The following is a 19076-nucleotide window of genomic DNA, read 5'->3' on the forward strand; positions in this document are numbered from 1 at the left end:
TGTTGCCTTTTGAGTAGTCTTGGACTTCACGCCTTCAAGAGGATACTAACATCTTGTCTTATCCGTTATCATCTTCTGGAAGTGGAGGCTCTTTGATGTCTTAAAGAATCCCATGGAAGGTGTTTGCTCTTCATGTTACTAACTCAATGAGGGAAGGGCTCGAGGTTTTGTCGTGTTAGACTCAAAACTCCCATTTATTAAGCGATGGCTGGGAGTCTGATGCAGCAGCACACGCCTACGGCTGCACCTCAGCTCGCCACAGATACACAGAGGCACCCTGTCTGGTAGGTTGAACAGAAACCTGTCTCAAAATAGTTGAGGTCAGGAATGGAACTCCGTGGCAACACTGGAGATGCCATTCAGAGCTTCTCCACAGCCCGCTCTCCCTCAGCTCTGTATCCCATCTTTACTATTGACTTCCCTAGGTTTAATATTAGGAAGACTCTCTCTGGCGGTTTGGTTCCTAAATAGTTCTTAAAGAGAGTAGGGGGCAGAGGAGCCCGGGCCTCAACGTTGATTTTTAAGGTCTAACAATGGTTGGGGACAGTGAAAACACTATGTGGTTTCCTATAGGTATTGTGCAATAAGTCCGGAGCAGTCATTCTTAGAGTTGAAAGGGATCGAGGCCAACTTTCCACTCCAAACTTTGAAGACAGACAAGCCTAGCTGTCCAATGGGATGCTGACACTGTGCAATTATGGACATGATTTGGTGTTACTGGTGAAGTCATGTGGCCAGCATCCTTCAGATAGGAAGATGTGCCTTGATACTGGTACCAGCTTCTATACACAGCAGTATTTCTATTAAGCCATGTTGAATGTCAATGTACATAAACCATTTTTACCATAGCAGTCTTTTTCTGGTACTCAGGGCTTCTACTTCTTTATTTAATCTTGTATTTTCGACCAGCTCAGTAGTTGAACCATCCATTATCTTAAATGAATGTACATTTGTTGACTGACAAGCTTTACTTTCCTAGGACCGTGTGCCAGTCACTAGGGTTCCTAAGCCAGGTCTTTGCATCTGAACACTTTTATAGCCCCCAGTGGACTCAGAGCAGTCACACACAACAACGGAATGACTTATGATGCTTGCTATCATGCCAGCTCAGGGAGAAAGGAAGCGTGTGGACTGGCCTTTGGGAAATTGTCCTTTGTTGCCTAAGCATGTGATATGGTAGATGTTGGAGATTGTGGATGTGTGACCTAGAAGAGTCCATGATTTCCCAGGAGTAAGACATGTGTCCTCCATGGGGAAAACACGTCTGGTCATACTGAGTTGTGCATCCTAACAGCCAGGCTCTCAGAGCACAGAGCGGAGAGTAGAGGGAAAGATGCTGTTATCTCCGGCCTCTTCCTGAGATGCAGGGCCTGCTCTGCTCCTGCTCAGGCCTGCAGCCAAGTCCTGATATTCAGGTTCTTCCTGCTCCGTCAAGGCCAGGAGGAGACCACCCACTGTCTCAAGGCCCCCTCAGGTCCTCCCTGTGAGAATCCCAGATGCCCAAGATGGGCTTTCTATATTTTCTCTGTTATGTTTCAGGTATTTCTTTTTTTAAGTCTAGGGACACACTAAGTAACCCATGCTTTCCTGTAGCTCCATATGCTAGACATTTTGGACCCTGCCCCACATTTGCATCTTTCTCTGCTAATGACTTCTAAATCTTTGAAGTACTTGGATCACAGCTTCTTTACTAGTGAGCTTAATGACTTTGTTTTCTGTTTCATCTAACAAAGTACGTTGCGGGCATTGCTCAACAATTATTTAATTTGACTTAGTGTTCATACAAGGGCTGAGATGGTCTATGATGCTAATATTAGGGCCAGAAGTTGCATCATACACACGGAAGGGGCTTGGGTACCGCTGCTACTGTGTAAGGCTTGTGCTGAGAACTTATAGCGAGGAACAGAATTTACCAGCCTAGCTCGCAGATTGGTATGTTTGATGCTACTCCCTTTTCCCATTTAGTCATTCGTTGTTGCTTCGCTCACTTTGTGTGCATGTCTATGGGTGTATGTGCATGTGTGTGTGTGTGCACACATGTGTTTTTCTATCTGTGTGTATGCATGTGCACGTGTGTGCGTGTGTGTCTGTGTGTATGTGTTCACATATCCAGGCACATGTGGAGCCTGAGGCTGATGCCAAGTGTCATCGTGCATTACACATCACCTTCCCTTTGAGCCAGGGCCTCTCACTGAGCTGGCTGGAGCCCTCAGGTGTTCCTGACATATCTCTGCCCCAGTGCTGGGGTTGTAGACGTGTTTGCATGGGTGCTAGCCACCAGAGCTCAGCCCCTCGTGCTTGTGCAGCAAATACTTCACTCGCTGAGCTACCCCCTGCTCCCCAACAGAAGCTTAGCAGTTAAGGTGGCCTTTCTTTTTGCTTTGGAATATAGAATTTGCTGTTTTCTTAGGGGGACATAACAGCTAACTGACAATATATAGGGTGAGGGCGAGCTCTTCTTAGCTGTCTTGATGGTCTTTGATGTCACTGTGGGGGATTTTCTGGTCCTTTTCTTTCCTTCCCCAACCCTAAAAGACAAAAAGGAAAGCAAAGAAGAATGAAAGGAAGAAAGAGGGGGAAGGAGGGAGGGAGGGAGGGAGGGAGGGAGGGAGAGAGAGAGAGAGAGAGAGAGACAGGCAGACAGAGAAAGAGAGACAGAGAGAGACAGAGACAGAACGAAGGAAGGAAGGAAGAAAGAAAGAAAGAAAGAAAGAAAGAAAGAAAGAAAACCTGCGCCTGTTGTAGAAATGCCACTGAGACAGCTGCCTTCAGAGTGCTGGGGATCCCAGGGAAGGCCTGGAATGGGGAAAAGGATGAGGGTGAAAGTGGTGTGCACAGGGGTTGTCAAGGGTGTGTGGTAGCAGCCTAAGACCGGGCTGGTGGTATACCGTTCGCAAGCTTCTTGTGTTAAAACGTCCAGGAGCGTGGCGGCCCCATCTAGGCCCAGTTCTGGCTTGGGACAGCTCTACAGCTTCACCCCAACTCAGGTACTTCGGTTGGATTCCTCCAGCTGTAGACTTCAGTGGCCCTCCTCATTTGGGGACATCCCTACTGGTACTGCTCCTGGATGTTTTGTTTTGTTTGTGTGTCCCTGTCAGCTGAGGGGAAGGCCTGGGCTCTGTCTGTCCATGACACTAGATGGTGCCCTGTTGTAGCACAACAGTGTGGAACACATGAGCAACCATACACCCAGCTCTTTGTGGATGGCGGCTCAAGGAACCCATGCTAACTTGTGAACCATGGTTTTCCCAGGAGCAAACAGTGGCATGTACGCGTCTGGCATCTCAGCTGTAGAATGCTGACTTTCTCCTCCAGTGTGAACTGAGTATATCTTCATATTTAGACAGCATCTAGGTGAAGGTAATTTAGACATATAATCAGATATAAAGCTATGCTAAAAACAGGAAGAGCTCATTATAGATTCACAGATCTGTGTATGTGTGTGCTCAGGGATGAAAAATAATACTGGGATACATTTCAGAGGAAAGAGATGAGTGAAAATAAGGAAAAAAACCTAATGGATTTGAGCCTAAGTAAATGAAACTCTATTATTTAATTATAGTATCCGACTGTGAATATAAATGGAAGATGAGCAAGAATTTTTTTCCCCCTGGTTTGGATTGTAGAAGATTTCATGACTAAATGGGAAAGTCTGTCACTCAGAGCTACATACTAGAGGTCTGGTTCTTTATAGAGTGAATCAGGGAATAGAGAAAATATTTTGGGAATTGAGGATGATGTCTTTTGCACACACTCAAGGGTTTTATATCTAAAATGAGTAAAATTTTACCCTGGAATAAAAGTCATGCCCATCCAATTTCCAACTCTGTGGTTGCCTAGACAGGTGGGGAAGCATCTCACCTGTAGAGGGAAGAGATTTACAATTTCATTTTTGGAACCTTTGTGAGCTCCTATCTGCAGTATCGATGATCAGGCCATTTATTTATTATCTATTGCTACTTTTGGCAAGTGGGTGCGTTTCAACCCTGGTTTCCTGGTTCTGTTCCAATGCAGATGACTGGGGGTAGTCCATCTGCCATGTTCTTATTTTGCCTCCCTTAAGGAAATGAAGTGTAATTGAATGCCAAGCAGACTGTTAACACACTGGAGATAAAAGTTAATATTTTTTTTCCTCTCTCAGTTTATCTCAGTGTCACCAGACCCTGGTTCTAGCTCGGCTCTGGAGTTGACTCATCTTTGACCTTGGAAAGTTAACTTCATATGTTTGCAATTGCTTGTTGATAAGGGTACATTGTTATATTCCTAGCAGGGTATGGGTTATTGATAGTTTATTCATGATAAACAGCATAAGTGAATTTTTTCTAGAGTTTCAAAGACTTTTCAGGATTTATAATCTTAGTCTCTTTAAAAGCCGTCTATTCTAAAGTGGTATAAATTAAATGATAGATACCTTGATGCTTCAAATCAGGTAGGATTTTTATCCCTCATTTCTGTTATGTGTCTTCGGAGTGTAGATATGTGCATTTGTTTTAGATGGTATAAAGCAGGATAATGTTACACATAGGTACATTTATTCAGACATTTTGATTCTTCATTTACTGGTCTTACCAGTTTTCAGAATTATTCAATAGGGAATACCCCATTGATTCATGTCATTCTTCATTCAAACTGGTAAGTTGATGACACCAGCTTAGCATGATCTTATACATCTATAATGCCATATGCCTAGAGAAACCACTAGGAATGAAATGAATGGTTTAAAAAAACACCCCACAACTTAAGAGCATTAAAATGAAGTAAAACCTGAAAAATAAGAATTGAAAGCAGGAATAAAACAGAAGTGAGAAATAGATTGGAAAGCCCAGAAAAAAAGCAGACTTAAAGCCATAATATAGAAATATACACATTAAATGTAAATGGTCTAAACATAATAATTAAAAGATACATTGTCAGAGCATAAATCAGAATCAAATGAATGTATTTATAAGAAACTGTTTATTTGTGTGTGGTAGTCCATATCTGTAATTCCAGTATCCAGGGAAGGTGAGGCAGGAAGATTTCTATGGGTTCAAGCTTTACCTGGGCTTACATAATGACTGCTAGGTCAGTCAGAGACATATTCTAAAACCTTGTCTAAAGAGCAAACAAAACCACACAAAAGAAACTCTTAAATCAAGTAACATGTGCAGATTAGAAAAATGAATGGAAGAAAAGAAGCAACACAAAAACATTAATGGAAAATGAGAGTTGTTCTATGAATACAAAAGCAGTAATTTTCAAGGCAAATTAAACTGCCAGTTTAGAGGACACTATATAATATGACGTTTTCTAATCCTATGCTGGCAGTCATGAAGGCCTAAGTGCTGAGTAGCTGGACTGCAGGACAAATGGAAAAATGAGAAAACTGGCAAGAAAATGGCCAAGCCCACACCAATAATGGAAGATGACAATAGCCTTCTGTCCAAAGTCATTTGCCCATGGCCTCTCTCTCTCCTGACCTGGACACATTTGCCAGCTTTCACCACACGGCTTTTGTCCCTTCTGTCCCCTGTGTCTACAGTGCAGCACTCTCTGCCTTGATCACTCGTTTTATGTACATCTCTGTCCAAATGTCACATCGTTAAAGAAGCCTGCCCAGCTTCCAGCAGAAGCCACCCTCCTATCAAATCTGTCCCTCTACTCAGTTTGTTTCCCTTCGCTCATCAGAAGCAGATGTGAAAGAGTTTTAAATATGCAGTGTCTTGGATACATATTCAGTGATTTTTTTTTTCCTTCTTGCTGTGCCCAAACCTCCCACAAGAAGCGACCAAGGAGGGGTGCAGCTCATCTTACCTGAAGAGGCATCATAGCAGGATTGTGGGGTAGCTGGTCATACTGTGTCAGCAATCTGGAAACATAGAGCAGACAGGAAGTAGGTCTAGGCTATAAAGCCTCAAGGTCTATTCTCATTGACCCACTTTCTCCAGAGAGGCTCTAGCCTCTTAAAGGCTCCATAACCTTCTAACCAGGCACCACCAGCTGGGGGCCAAGTGTTCAAACACATGAGCCTATGGGGGCCGTTTCATACGCGAACCACAGCAGATAGGAACTTCAAAATCCCCTAGTAGGCTTATCTATCTTGTATACTTTTCTTTGACTTGGAGTATTTCATTTTAAAATGGGCTAAGCAGTGTCACAGGGTGCTGTTCCGTCTTGTGCTGGTGATCGCCTCCCAGTAGTATTTCTCTAAACTAGGTTTTCACAGCAGTGACACTGTCTCTAAGTGACTTGACTGCTTCTCTTCCAGACACTCTGTTTTGGTGCCCAGACCTACATCCAGAGGACCCTGAGACGTCGGGGACAAGCCTCCCACATGTGGCAGGTATGACTCCTTCGCGTATCCACGGAGATCCCCCATTTAGCCGCATAAGCGGTGGTGGGAGGATGTATCTAAGTTCTTAATGAGCTCATTTGGACTTTAGCCCGTAAGAATCTCCAGCTCCATGGCCATGAGTTCCACAAGTTATCTCCGCCCTCATATCTCTTGCTGAGCATGTGCAGACCGTTTCTCAGTGGCATCCTTGCCCAGCCTCTTATTGTTGACTTCCTCCTCCCCCTCCTCCTCCCCCTCCTCCTTCCCCCCTCCTCCTTCTCCTTCTCAAACATGCCCCCCCACCCCTGCAGTGTTCCAGTGGAACTCAGAGCCTCATGCATGCTAGGATGTCAGGCAAGTGTCCGTCACTGATTTTCATTCCCAGCCATCCACCTTGATTTGCCTTCAAGAGACTTCTGCTCACCTCTTACACATTTTAGGTGCACCCTGGGCCCATGTGTTAGTCATGGTGACCAGAACAAACCCTCTGACTTGTCAGTGTCGCCTGAAGCGTGGTGCCTGCTCCATGGACTCTGTATGCTATGACACAGTCTGAACATACTATCCTTCCATTCCTAAGATGCCAACTCCACCCGCAGTGAGTTCTCTTTCTCTCTTAGATTTATCTCCCTGTGATGGTTTTACTCTGTAACATGCTTTGAACAAGCCCAACTTGAAAATTTTCCTAGTTACGGGAATTTTTGCTGTGGTAAAACACCATGACCAAAGCAACACAAGGAGAAAAAAAGGCTTTTTTGGCTTTTACTTCCACATTATAGTTTATTATCAAAGGGAGTCAGGGCAGGAACTCAAGCAGGGCAGGAACCTGGAGGCAGGAGCTGATGCAGAGGCCATGGAGGGGTGCTGCTTACTGGCTTGCTCCCCACGGCTTGCTCAGCCTCCTTTTTTATAGTGCCCAGGAGCACCAGCCCAGGGATGACACCACTCACAATGGGCTGGACCCTCCCCCACCAGTCACTAATCAAGATAATGTCCCAAAGGCTGGCATACAGCCCCAACTTATGGAAGCATTTTCTTCATTGAGGGTCCCTCCTTTCTGATGACTTTAGCTTGTATCAAGTTGACATTAAAAACTAGCACAGAAATAAATCAACCACAATTTCTGTTTTATCTCTGGGTCAAATTTAGATCTTAATAAGGATCCAGAGGTGGGGGGGGGCTCCCCCTTCTCTGAGAGAAGCAGAGGGGAGAATGGGAGGGGGAGTGTTTGAGGGGGGCTGCAATCAGGATGTAAAGTGAATAAATAAATAAACAAATAGATAAATAAATAAATAAATAAATTTAAAAAATAAGGCTCCAGACCTCATAGGATCACTTGTACATGAAAGAGAAAAGACTTATCTGAATTCTTCTAATCTCTAGCCAGAAACTGTAAGCCTAATATCAGGCCACACCCACAGCTTCAAAGTTAATAGTACGTCATCCTTCCTGCCTCACCTGAGGCTCGTTTCAGCCTGACTCCAATGGAGGAAGAAGCTTTACTTTTTCTTTCTTTCTTTCTTTCTTTGTTGTTTTTTGAGACAGGGTTTCTCTGTGTAGTCCTGGCTGTCCTGGATCTCACTCTGTAGATAAGGCTGGCCTCGAACTCACAGAGATCCGCCTGTCTCTGCCTCCCAAGTGCTGGGATTGAAGGCGCGTGCACCACCACCGCCTGGCCACTTTTTAAGTCTTTACCAGGCAAGTGCTCACTGAGTCACAGGCTGCTGTAGCTGAATTCTTAGGAGTTAGAACAAGACAACGAGGATTGGAGAACAGCTTGGGGAAGTCTCTCTCACGTGAGCTGGCCGCCCTGTTAAGTCAGGGGTGCTTTGTGGGTCTGTCAGACGTTTAAGTCTACTTAAGTCTACTGTTGGGGGAACCCGTGTGTTTTCCCCGCTGGCCTCACCTGGCCTCAACTCCCTTAGGTGGGCATGGCTTCTCCTTTCATGTCTACTGCCTGCTCAGCTCCTGGTTTTCCTACAGCCCATTCTCCATGGAGCTCTGTAGGGCTGCACGACAAGTCCACTGGCTTTCTTGAGCTTCAGTCTAGCTGTCTAGTCCACAGCCCAGAAAGCATTCACCTTCTCGGCTTACACGAACAGGGCGGGAACAAGTTTATTCCAGATTCTAGAATAAATGGCAATCCAGTCTCTAATCCACTGGGTGTCTTGAACTGTGGGAGATAAAGCCTGGTAGGCTTTCTAGAAACTTCTGGCCATAGAAGTTTAATAGTTGATCCTCCGTAGAACAGGAGGTTTATTCAACTTCCCATCGAGTCTTGAAAGCTCCCTGATAAATTAAAAAGCCGTTTAACTCCCCAGTTTCTTTCCGCGTCTGGCTTTCTAGCTGCTGCTTTACTTGGGAATTTCCTGTCTGTTCAATGAAGCTGCCTCGGCTGAGTCTTTCAGTCTAAGATCTGGCCGTTCTACCCCAACTGGGAAGAGCAGAGGCAGGAGAAAGCTTGTGTGTTTATAAGAATATTAACGGTGCAACGGTCCCAGCCCTGGGATGCTCCCGACCTGTCCAGTGTCTATACCTGTCTTGACTACACTGGCTTTTCCATGCTGACTTCTACCTCTGCTCTTGTCAGCTGGCCTATTCAAAGGTCTCTTCTAAGCCCCCACATCTGTGTATGGGAACCATCCCGTTGCCCAGAGGATACAGAGCTCTTGGTACTAAAATCACCAGCTTTCTTCCCAGGGTGTAACTATTTAAGTGGCTGCCCGAGGAAAGAAGTGAGACTCATGATGTTAAGGCTGGGTATTCCCAGTGTCCTGATCCATACAATAAAGAAGCAGCTGAGCTCTCTGAACGCCTTCCATGTCATTTTAGGCATTGTAACAGCACTGCCGGTTTTATACAGAGCATTTACTGTTTGAGGAAGCCAGATAAGTTAGTTTGAGAGGGCACTCCTGGGAGCATCCCTCATGTGTGTGGCCTTCAAACAACAGGAGTTTGTTGTCTCAGAGGTTTTTTTTTGGGGGGGGGGTGGAAACTGGTATCCAAAGTAAAAGAGCTTGAAAGGTTGGGGCTCCTGGAAGGCTTTGAGGGATGGTGCCATATCCACCTTCTTTCTTGGGGACCAACGGCCATCTTTTCTCTGTGTCTCCTTATGCTGTTCCTTCCTATGTGTGTTCTGGAGTTTGGGTAAGTGTCCTGCAAGACTCACATATCGAAAGCATGCCACCTCTGGGTATGCTATTGGCATGCAGGTAGAGCAGGGACGTCCAGCTTTATAGCAAATCTCTAGGTTGTGACACTGCCACAGCTGACTGTGATACTTCACCCTGTATTTGTTTTTAAATATATTTTATTAATTTATTCATATTATATCTCAATTGTTATCCCATCCCTTGTATCCTCCCATTCCTCCCTCCCTCCCACTTTCCCCTTACTCCCCTCCCCTATGACTGTGACTGAGGAGGACCTCCTCCCTCTGTATATGCTCATAGGGTATCAAGTCTCTTCTTGGTAGCCTGCTATCCTTCCTCTGAGTGCCACCAGGCCTCCCCATCCAGGGGATGTGGTCAAATATGACGCACCAGAGTTTGTGTGAAAGTCAGACCCCACTCTCCACTCAGCTGTGGAGAATGTCCTGTCCATTGGCTAGATCTGGATTGGGGTTTGAAGTTTACTACACGTATTGTCGTTGGCTGGTGCCATAGTTTGAGCAGGACCCCTGGGCCCAGATCTGCCCATCATAATGTTATTCTTGTAGGTTTCTAGGACCCTCTGGATCCTTCTATTTCCCCATTCTCCCATGCGTCTCTCACCTAGAGTCCCAATAAGATGTCCTCCCCTCTGTCCCACTTTCCTGGTAAGTGAAGACTTTCATGGGACATGCCCCTTGGGCTAGTGTCCAGATATAAGTGAGTATATACCATTTGAGTCTTTCACCCTGTATTTGTGTTATTCTTTATTTCCTGGCTCATAATTTGAGTACATGCATCATGCGCACCAAACTGTTGGGGCCCAGTGACCCTGGGCCAACTTCTAGAAACGTGTTTCAGAATAACGCTTTTTCTCTATGTCAACTATTTGCCTCATGTACTCAGTTTTAGTGATACAAAGTGTACACCACACACCTGCCACTATGTCCACATTTTCCTGCGTTGTTTATTTATTTGTTTTTTTTTTTGTTTGTTTGCTTGCTTGTTTTTTGAGACAGGGTTTCTCTTTGCAGCCTGTCTGTCCTGGAACTTGATCTGTAGACCAGGTTAGCCTTGAACTGAGAGATCCACCTGTCTAGGCCTCCTGAGTGCTAGGATTAAAGGCTTGTGCCACCACAGTTTTGTCTGACTGCCCATGAGTGACCTCATTTTAATGGACCCCATCGAACAAGAGTGAGTCACATTCCACAGTACAGAATGTGGAAATGGACCATTCCAGAACAGCAAGATGGCTGCACTGATGGATGGATACAGGTGATTTCTGCCAGGGCTTGACCACCTGAGTTTCTATCTCTGGATCCCACGTCGGGGAAGAAGAGAACTGATGCCCCCAAAATACCCTATGATTTCCATATTGCATCCATGGCACATGCATGCCATCCCAGTAAATAGATACATGAAAAGATAAAGAATTTTGAGGGGGACAATTCCCACCTGGAGGACTAGAGCTCAAGGAGGCTGGGGGGGGTCACTTCAAGTGAAGTGTCATTAAGGTCACGCAACCTTAAAGTCCCAGCGCAGACACACACAGTGAGGCCACGTGTGTGTCACAGAATCCTTTCCACTGAACTATCCTTCATCTCAGATACAGACAAAGGCGTGTAGCATGAAGGGTGTCACTCTTTTTCGAACAGCCGTATTCCACCCAGAAGGAGTTCTCACACAAACATGAAATTGTGCTGCCCCTGGGTGACCCAAGAATCTCAAGCCTCCCAAGCCTGTGGTCCAAGCTGACATCATAACCCTGGCCGGAGAACCAGCTTATACCTGAGCCCACTGAGCAGGTTGTGCAGGATTCCAGAGTTTATTCAGCTATTAAAACGGTGTTGTACTCTCTGGCACCCTTCTATGGCCCAGAGTTCGCATTTTGGGGGCCCTTGACCTGTATTCCTGTTTAATTAGGCTGCGCGCGTGTGTGGTCTCCTCCCTGCTAGGCGTATCTAAACAGAGCATAATAAAACAACATGTTGAAAGCATACAAAAGAGTAAGGATAAACTGTTTGCCTGAAGCCCCGTCAGGGCCCTCACTGCATAATGGGGATAACTTCCCCGCAGAAGGATGAACTGTGCTCAACTTCACCTGGGATAGTATCTGAAAACCCCAGGTTGTGTAACTAGTTCCCTTTTCTATCCCGCTCTTATTGCCTCCTGGTGGGCGATGAGACTGAGGGCAATGACTTCAAAACCTAGGTAGTAGACGCACCATGAGCCTAATCAGAATCTGGTAATATTTGTCACTGTCTTATTCCAGATGGTAATTTTTTCCCCTCACCATTTCTTTCAGTTAGATATGATGTATTTGCCGTCAGAAATGTCCATGGTAATATTTTTCTTGCCAAAACTCTAATGGATGCTCACATACTAAGAAATGCATGTAGTGAGAAATGCTTAAGAAAAATATACTTTAAGGAAATGCCATTAGGGAAATTTAGCTAATGGTGCACATGACTTCAAGTAAAGTAGACTGCCGGATGTGTAAATAAGCCTGGCGTAGGTGTGTGGGTTTTAAGAGATTGAGGGGGAGAGGTAATAAAAATTAGAGCCGGTTACAAAAATACTATAAATCAAATGTCTTATTATAAATCAAGTAAAGCCGTCTACAAATACTTTGACATAAGGACTGAAAACTAGGAGTTTCAAAACTCCCGCTAGGAAGCTAGAGCCTTGGTGTTAAAGTATTTGTTGCTCTCGCAGAGGATCAGGGTTCGAGTCTCAGCACCCACTTGGTGCTCACAGCTGACTGTAACTCTAGTCCCAGGATTTCAGACACCCTTTTATGAACTCCACAGGCACCAGGAACACACACGGTACACACACATACATGTAGGGGAGGACACAGTGAAAGTTGGCAGGCGCCATATTGGGACAAGGGGCCGGCGAGTTGCTATCAAACTGCTATTAAAGAGTTGCATTGTCTGGTCTGAGGCTACTTTGCAAGGTAAGTTGGGATAGAAACTTGGGTAGAAAGCTGCTAGCCAGAAACAAGGAGAGAATCCATTTCACTGAGAGAGGAAGACATCTGCTAAGGTATAGAAAGATGGAAATCACACGAGGAGGGACTGTGAATCAAACGGCACGTCGGAAACAACAGAGAGCTCGAGTGGAGGGGGAGGTGGGGTGACATCATGGGAGGACCCGTGCCAATTATCCCATTGGCAACGAATGTTTTCAAGTAGGGAAGGAATATGTTTAGAATTTCATTTTATAAAAATTAATGTGCAGCAGTGTGATTGGGTAGGGAGCTTAGAAGTTACAAACTTTAGAACTAGGAGACTGTCAGGGAGCCAGATAGTCCAGGCAGTTGACACTAGCTGACATAAGCAAGGTTTGCACGGGACTCACTGTAATCTTGCTAAGCACCCTGAAATATGTTCACATGATATTTTAAGGTAAATTGTATAGGAACCAAGTTATAAAAAATTTAAACAATTTCTTCTTTGGCAATTTCATGCATGCATAAATTGTATTTTGATCAAACTCATTTCCGGCCACCTTCTCTCATGCCCTCCTGCTCCTTCTGGACCCCTTCTTGACAAGTTCTCTTCCTACTTTCTTTTTTTAATATTTTATTAATTTATTCATATTATATCTAATTTGTTAGCCCCTCCCTTGTATCCTCCCATTCCTCCCTCCCTCCTGCTTTCTCCCTACCCCCCTACCCTATGACTGTGACTGAGGGGGACCTCCTCCCCCTGTATATGCTCATAGGGTATCAAGTCTCTTCTTGGTAGCCTGCTGTCCTTCCTCTGAGTGCCACCAGGTCTCCCCATCCAGGGGACGTGGTCAAAAATGGGGCACCAGAGTTCGTGTGAAAGTCAGACCCCACTCTCCACTCAACTGTGGAGAATGTCCTGTTCATTGGTTAGATCTGGGTAGGGGTTTGAAGTTTACTTCCTGTATTGTCCTTGGCTGGTGTCATAGTTTGAGCAGGACCCCTGGGCCCAGATCCTCTGGTCATAATATTCTTGTAGGTTTCTAGGACCCTCTAGATTCTTCCATTTCCCCATTCTATGCTTCTCTCACCTAACGTCCCAATAGGATGTCCTCCTCTCTGACCCACTTTCCTGGTAAGTGAAGACTTTCATGGGACATGCCCCTTGGGCTAGTGTCTAGATATGTGAGTATATGCATTTAAGTCTTTCTGCTTCTGGGTTGACTCACTCATTATGATCATTTCTAGTTCAATCCATTTGTCCACAAATTTTGGGAATTCCTTGTTTTTAATAGCTGAGTAGTATTGCATAGTGTAAATGTACTGCAGTTTATTTATCCATTCTTCTACTGAGGGACACTTAGTCATCAGAATGGCTAAAATAAAAAATTCAAGTGACACCACATGCTGGCGAGGATGTGGAGAAAGAGGAACACTCCTTCATTGCTGGTGGGAATGCAAACTGGTACAACCACTTTGGAAATCTATCTGGCACTTTCTCAGAAAAAATGGGAATAGGGCTTCCTCAAGACCCAGCTATTCTACTCCTTGGAATATACCCAGAAAATGCCCTACCACACAACAGGGACATATGCTCAACCATGTTCATAGCGGCCTTATTCATAATAGCTGGAACCTGGAAACAACCTAAGTGCCTCTCCTACTACTTTCATGTCTTTAAAAAGAAAAAGAAAAAAAAAAGAATCTCTGAGTTTAATTCAGTTTGTTTGGGTTGTTTGCAGGAACATAGGTGGGCAGCATACTTGTGACTACCACAATGAGAAAAAGTGATTTCCTCTGGGCGCCATGGACTTCCAATAGCTCCTCAGCTTGGGATGCGGCCCCATGAGGGCCCTCCAAGTTTACAACTTCAGTCATTTGTAGAGTTCTCTCTATATATATTTTGCTGCCCCTCTGTTCTATTTCTATTCATACAGAGCGTTATGGTGCACCCTTCCCTCCACATTTCCTGTTAGCAGTCCTGTGCTTTATTTTCTTTACTTCCGAGTTCTAAGTGCCAGACTTCCTGGTTATCGATACAGCCCCAGAGTGACACTGTAGAAATGTAGTCAGGACAGTTTCTTAAGGCAACATTGTAACAAAGGAAGGGGAAAATGTGAAGACTTGGGAGGAAGGGTGGGTAAACCTGTTGGCTATAATTGATTCAACGAAAAAGTGTGACCTAAGGATTTTCATACTGAGGGGAAAGGTACAGATAGATCAGGAGAGTAAACAACAAAATATTGGGCGTGTGTGTGTGTGTGTGTGTGTGTGTGTGTGTGTGTGTGTGTGTGTCAGTGTGTTTGTGCTTATCCATTTCGATTCATAGAGGTGGACTGACCATGTCAAAGTATATGAGCATCTTCATAGATTGTGTTATCTGTTACCACGTCACTTCCCAGATAAGTCTGTGTCATTTAACCTTGCTACGGTTAGTGTGGAATGCAGTTTTCTTTCCCATATACCCACAAGCACTGGACATTGTAATTTTAACATTCTTCATGCTAAATTACTTCATAAAAATGGCACCTCCTTTTTCATTTTAATCTGAAACGAGATGGATGCCATCCATTACTGTGGTCCTCATGGGATGCTACGGGGTCGTTTATTGTGGTCTCTTCCCGAGAGTGATTTAGGAAGCACTAGAAGCTAGTTGTAAATCTTTTATGTAAGCAGCGATGTCACGTACCCCAAATGCCTACACACATAGAGCATAAAAAGAAACACCTGATGGTCAGCTTGTTCAGATCTGGTGCTGACAAATGTCCTCTGAAAAGACTAGCGCATAAATAGGAGGGGCTCAGCAGACTGATGGCAAAGTCAAGATAGTGTGTAAGTAAAAATGAAAAAATACCTTGCACAAAGTCTGTCATAGCACACAAATTGTAATACTTGAGTGGATCTTTATGCCAAATGTCCACTCATAAGAAAAGTTGACTCTGAGGGAAGGTCTTTTTTGTTGTTGTTGTTGTTTTTTGTTTTGTTTTGTTTTGTTTTTTCCCTTCTTTTCTGGCCAAACTCCACAGTTAAAACACTCCATCTGCACTTTTTTGCTCCTGAGTGTCACTTTAAACCTTGCTACAAGCATCCGGTAAGATCTGTGCCACAGTGTAAAGGCTAACCTATCTTGGCCTTTGGGAGGCAAATTACTTTCCATTCTCCACTCACAGTCTCAAGACACAGAAAAAAAAATACAAACTATTTGTGAGACTGTAATTCAAATATCCTCAAGTCAAAGTTCTGACAAAGTCTTTGTGCCCATCAGAAACCTTGTATTTATTTCCTTCATTTCTGCCAACGTCCTACACATCTGAGCCCTGCTTACACTGTTCTGCATCTTACCAAGCCTGTGTCTCCAGACATTTCCAAATGCCTCTGGCAAGCCAGTTCCAAAGCGTGCCCACATGCTCAGGCTTTGCAGCTACTTTCTGTATTAGTTACTCTGTCACAATCACTGAGATGCCCGTAGTAAAGAGGGCAGCTTGTTAAGTGGCCACTTCAGAGCAGGTGCTCCCTGAGGGAGGGTCTTAACTGCACTTGTAAGTCTGTGTCTCTTTTGTCAGATTGGTTGCAGGTCAAACTGATGGTGATATTCAAGTTTTTTATCTTGGGCACAGGGTAAGCTATTTGGAGACCAGGTACTGGCCATGCTCCATTTTAGATGGTCACGTGTAGAAGTCACTGGCCTGCTGAGCTTTCCTGATGGGCAGCTTTTCTGAGGAACTATCTTCCAGGAATAAAAAGCTTATTTTAGCTCTCAGTCTTGAAGGATGCCATTCATGGTCGGGTGGGCCTCTGGGCAGCATGTGGGAGCCTATGGTGGACCAGAAGCACTCAACTCATGGCTAGCAAGTGAAAGGGATGGGGCAGAAGGGGCTTGGTTCCTACCGTGCCCCCAAAGCATGTCACTAGTAACCTAGAGTCCATCTTGAGAACAGTGTCATGGTAGGAACCAAGCCTTTGCCACGTGGACCCTGATGGACACTTGAAATGCAAAGAGCAGGTGCTTTCTTGAAAACATTTTGGTGATGAGTTTCAGCTTCATTAAAGACTTTATTTAAATCCATTTGGGAATTCACAACATGCTACATTATTTTTCACAGTGTGTGTATGCACACACACACACATACACACACACACACACACACACACACACACACGTAAGCATATGTGAATCTTTGTGTATAATGTGTGTAGCTCCAAGTGTGAGAGAACTGCATTATAATGAATCTTAGAATTTATCTAGGAACACCCCTGCATTGAAGCATTTTTTTTTCCTGTTTAGATGCAAAGGTGACAAGTGGGAGAGGAAAAATGACTGTACAGATTTGGGTTGGGTCTGTGGCGTGTGTGATCTCTCCTTGGTGCAGAGACTCACCATCTGTCCCCAGTGGGCCAGCACTGGCCATGTAGACTGGGGTGACCTCCTGCCTCTGCCTCACAATGCTGGGGTACACATGCCCCTACACAGCCCATACTCCTGGAATCTAACTATGAGTGCATCTTACACCATGCTTTGCTTCTGCTAACTTTGGGAACTTTGTGGATTTGCTTTATAGTCACTATGGAAAAAAAAAAAAAGAGAGAGAGAGAGAGACTCAAAAATTCTTAACTTTCTGCAACTCTCCCTCCAAACCTTTTAAGTCTTAACATTTTAAAGAGGGTGATTAAAAATACCAGAAGTAAAATGGAAAGATAACTAAAATGTGAAAAGTGCCAGGCATAGATAGTAGTATAATCTGGAGACAGAGGCAGAAGGATCTCTGTGAGTTCAAGGCCAATCTGGTCTACAAAGCAAGTCCAAGACAGCCAGGGCTACACAGAGAGACCTGGGTCAACAAAACAAAACAAAACAGGTAAAATCAAATGAGTCATTTGACTCACTTCACACTTCTATCCTGAATTTAATCCCTAAATCTAAGACTTTAGTTTTCTTTAGACCGTTAATGACTAGGATTGTGAAAAGTCTTTCAAAATTTGAATAAATGTGATGGTTTTATGAGCATTCTGATGCATGGATTAGGTTTATTTTTCCTTTTCCCCTCCCCTCCCCTTCTCTCCCCTCCCCTCCCCTCCCCTTCCCTTCTCTCCCCTCCCCTCCCCTCCCTTCCCCTCCCCTCCCCTTTCCTCCCTTCCCCTCCCCTCTCCTCCCCCTTTGTCTTTGTTGACACAGCACCCCACTGCATAGTCCTGGCTGACCTGAAACTTGTTATGTAGACAGGACTGGCTTTGAACTTGTCGGGATCCTCCTGGGACCCTCTTGCCTCTCTTTCTAGAGGGCTTACTGGTGTGACCACCACACCCAGCCTTCTGGATTAGATTTCATAAGACCAGTGACCAAGCACAACATACGGACAAAGACTTGGTCTCTTTCTACTGCCTAATCAAATGTAATTAACACAGAATTAATTCAGTTTGTTATTTTCATTTACATAACAAACTTTCCTTACCTTACTTCTTCATAGATCATTCAGACTTGTTTTTATTTTAATGGACTGAATAATGCTGTATATTCTCCAAATCCGTGTCTATAATTCTATATACAATGTAGGCACTGCATATTTTAAGACTGTGTTATTAAATGCCTGCTTTGCTCAGGTGGAATCAGCACTAGAGAAAATTGCACCACAGTTAATTTGGGGTTTGTTTCCCTCTCCATTTATTGCCACGAACACTCGGACAAACGGTGTCCCGCACTCAACTTCCACAGCTTCATGACAGTTGCCAGTCTAAAATAACCGCACCGCGTTCTCCTCTGTCCGTACTCCGTTCCGTTAGCTGCCGGGTGTGTGCTATTTTTACTTTTTTACTTCTGCCCTTTGTTTGTATGTTGGATGTAAAAGGCTTTTGTGCTTTCTCATAGATTTATACTAACAGTTTCTTGATTCCAGGGACAAAATTTGCTTCAAACACCAATTACTGTCAAGTGTGAGCTGGGCTCCCTGGTTTTGTGATGGTACTGCCCCACTACAGTGACACTGGACTCCCTCAGCTTATGAAGGGCGCGGGTGTGCGGGGAGTCTCAGTCCACAGTCTCTGATGTTTCTGCTTGGGGTTTAGGTGGGAGTGTGTGGTGGGCAGAACTGTAGCCCAGGCTGGCCTGGAACTGTAGCCCAGGCTGGCCTGGAACTCCCAGAGACCTACCTACCTCTGCCTCCCAAGTGCTGGAATTAAATGTGTGCTCCACCCAACTCTTGGCTTAAGTCCCATTTCTTAAATTTTCCAAACGCTCCCTATAGTACCAAGCTGGTGACCAAGGCTTGCATACTATTGTCTTTTAGGGACAATCTACAGCTTTTGTAACTAAATTTTGTTATATAATAGTTATTATTATTGATGAACACCTGATAGTTACAGATTACTTAACCAGATAGATAGCATTTTTTTCCCTTTTGGTTTGCTTGTGAAGATCAGATCTCATGTAGCCCAGGCTGTCCTTACACGTCTCATGTAGCCCAGGCTGTCCTTACACATGTTGTATAGCCAAGGTGCTCCATGGCCTTCTGATATGTTTGCCTTCCTTCTCAAGTTCTGAGTTTACACACATGTGACTCCAAGCTAGGATGTTGATGTAATACCTCCTTCCACAGAGGTAAAATGGAATTCCAGAGCCCTTCACTTATGTCGATATTTCCCTGGTCTAGGGAAAAAAAATAAACTC

The 19076-nt window shown here is 44.6% G+C and overlaps 1 protein-coding gene across 1 annotated transcript in view; it reads left to right on the forward strand.

Annotated features, from left to right (window-relative positions):
* Positions 1 to 19076, forward strand: part of SOX5 (SRY-box transcription factor 5) — a 942792-nt gene that overhangs the window by 149762 nt on the left and 773954 nt on the right. The window contains exon 2 of the mRNA XM_084765306.1: positions 6248 to 6322. The gene's annotated coding sequence lies outside the window, so the exon portion shown is untranslated. The remainder of the gene's footprint in view (positions 1 to 6247; positions 6323 to 19076) is intronic.

This window comes from Acomys minous (genome assembly GCF_964271855.1).
Source record: "Acomys minous genome assembly, chromosome: 17".
NCBI classification, from domain to species: Eukaryota; Metazoa; Chordata; class Mammalia; order Rodentia; family Muridae; genus Acomys; species Acomys minous.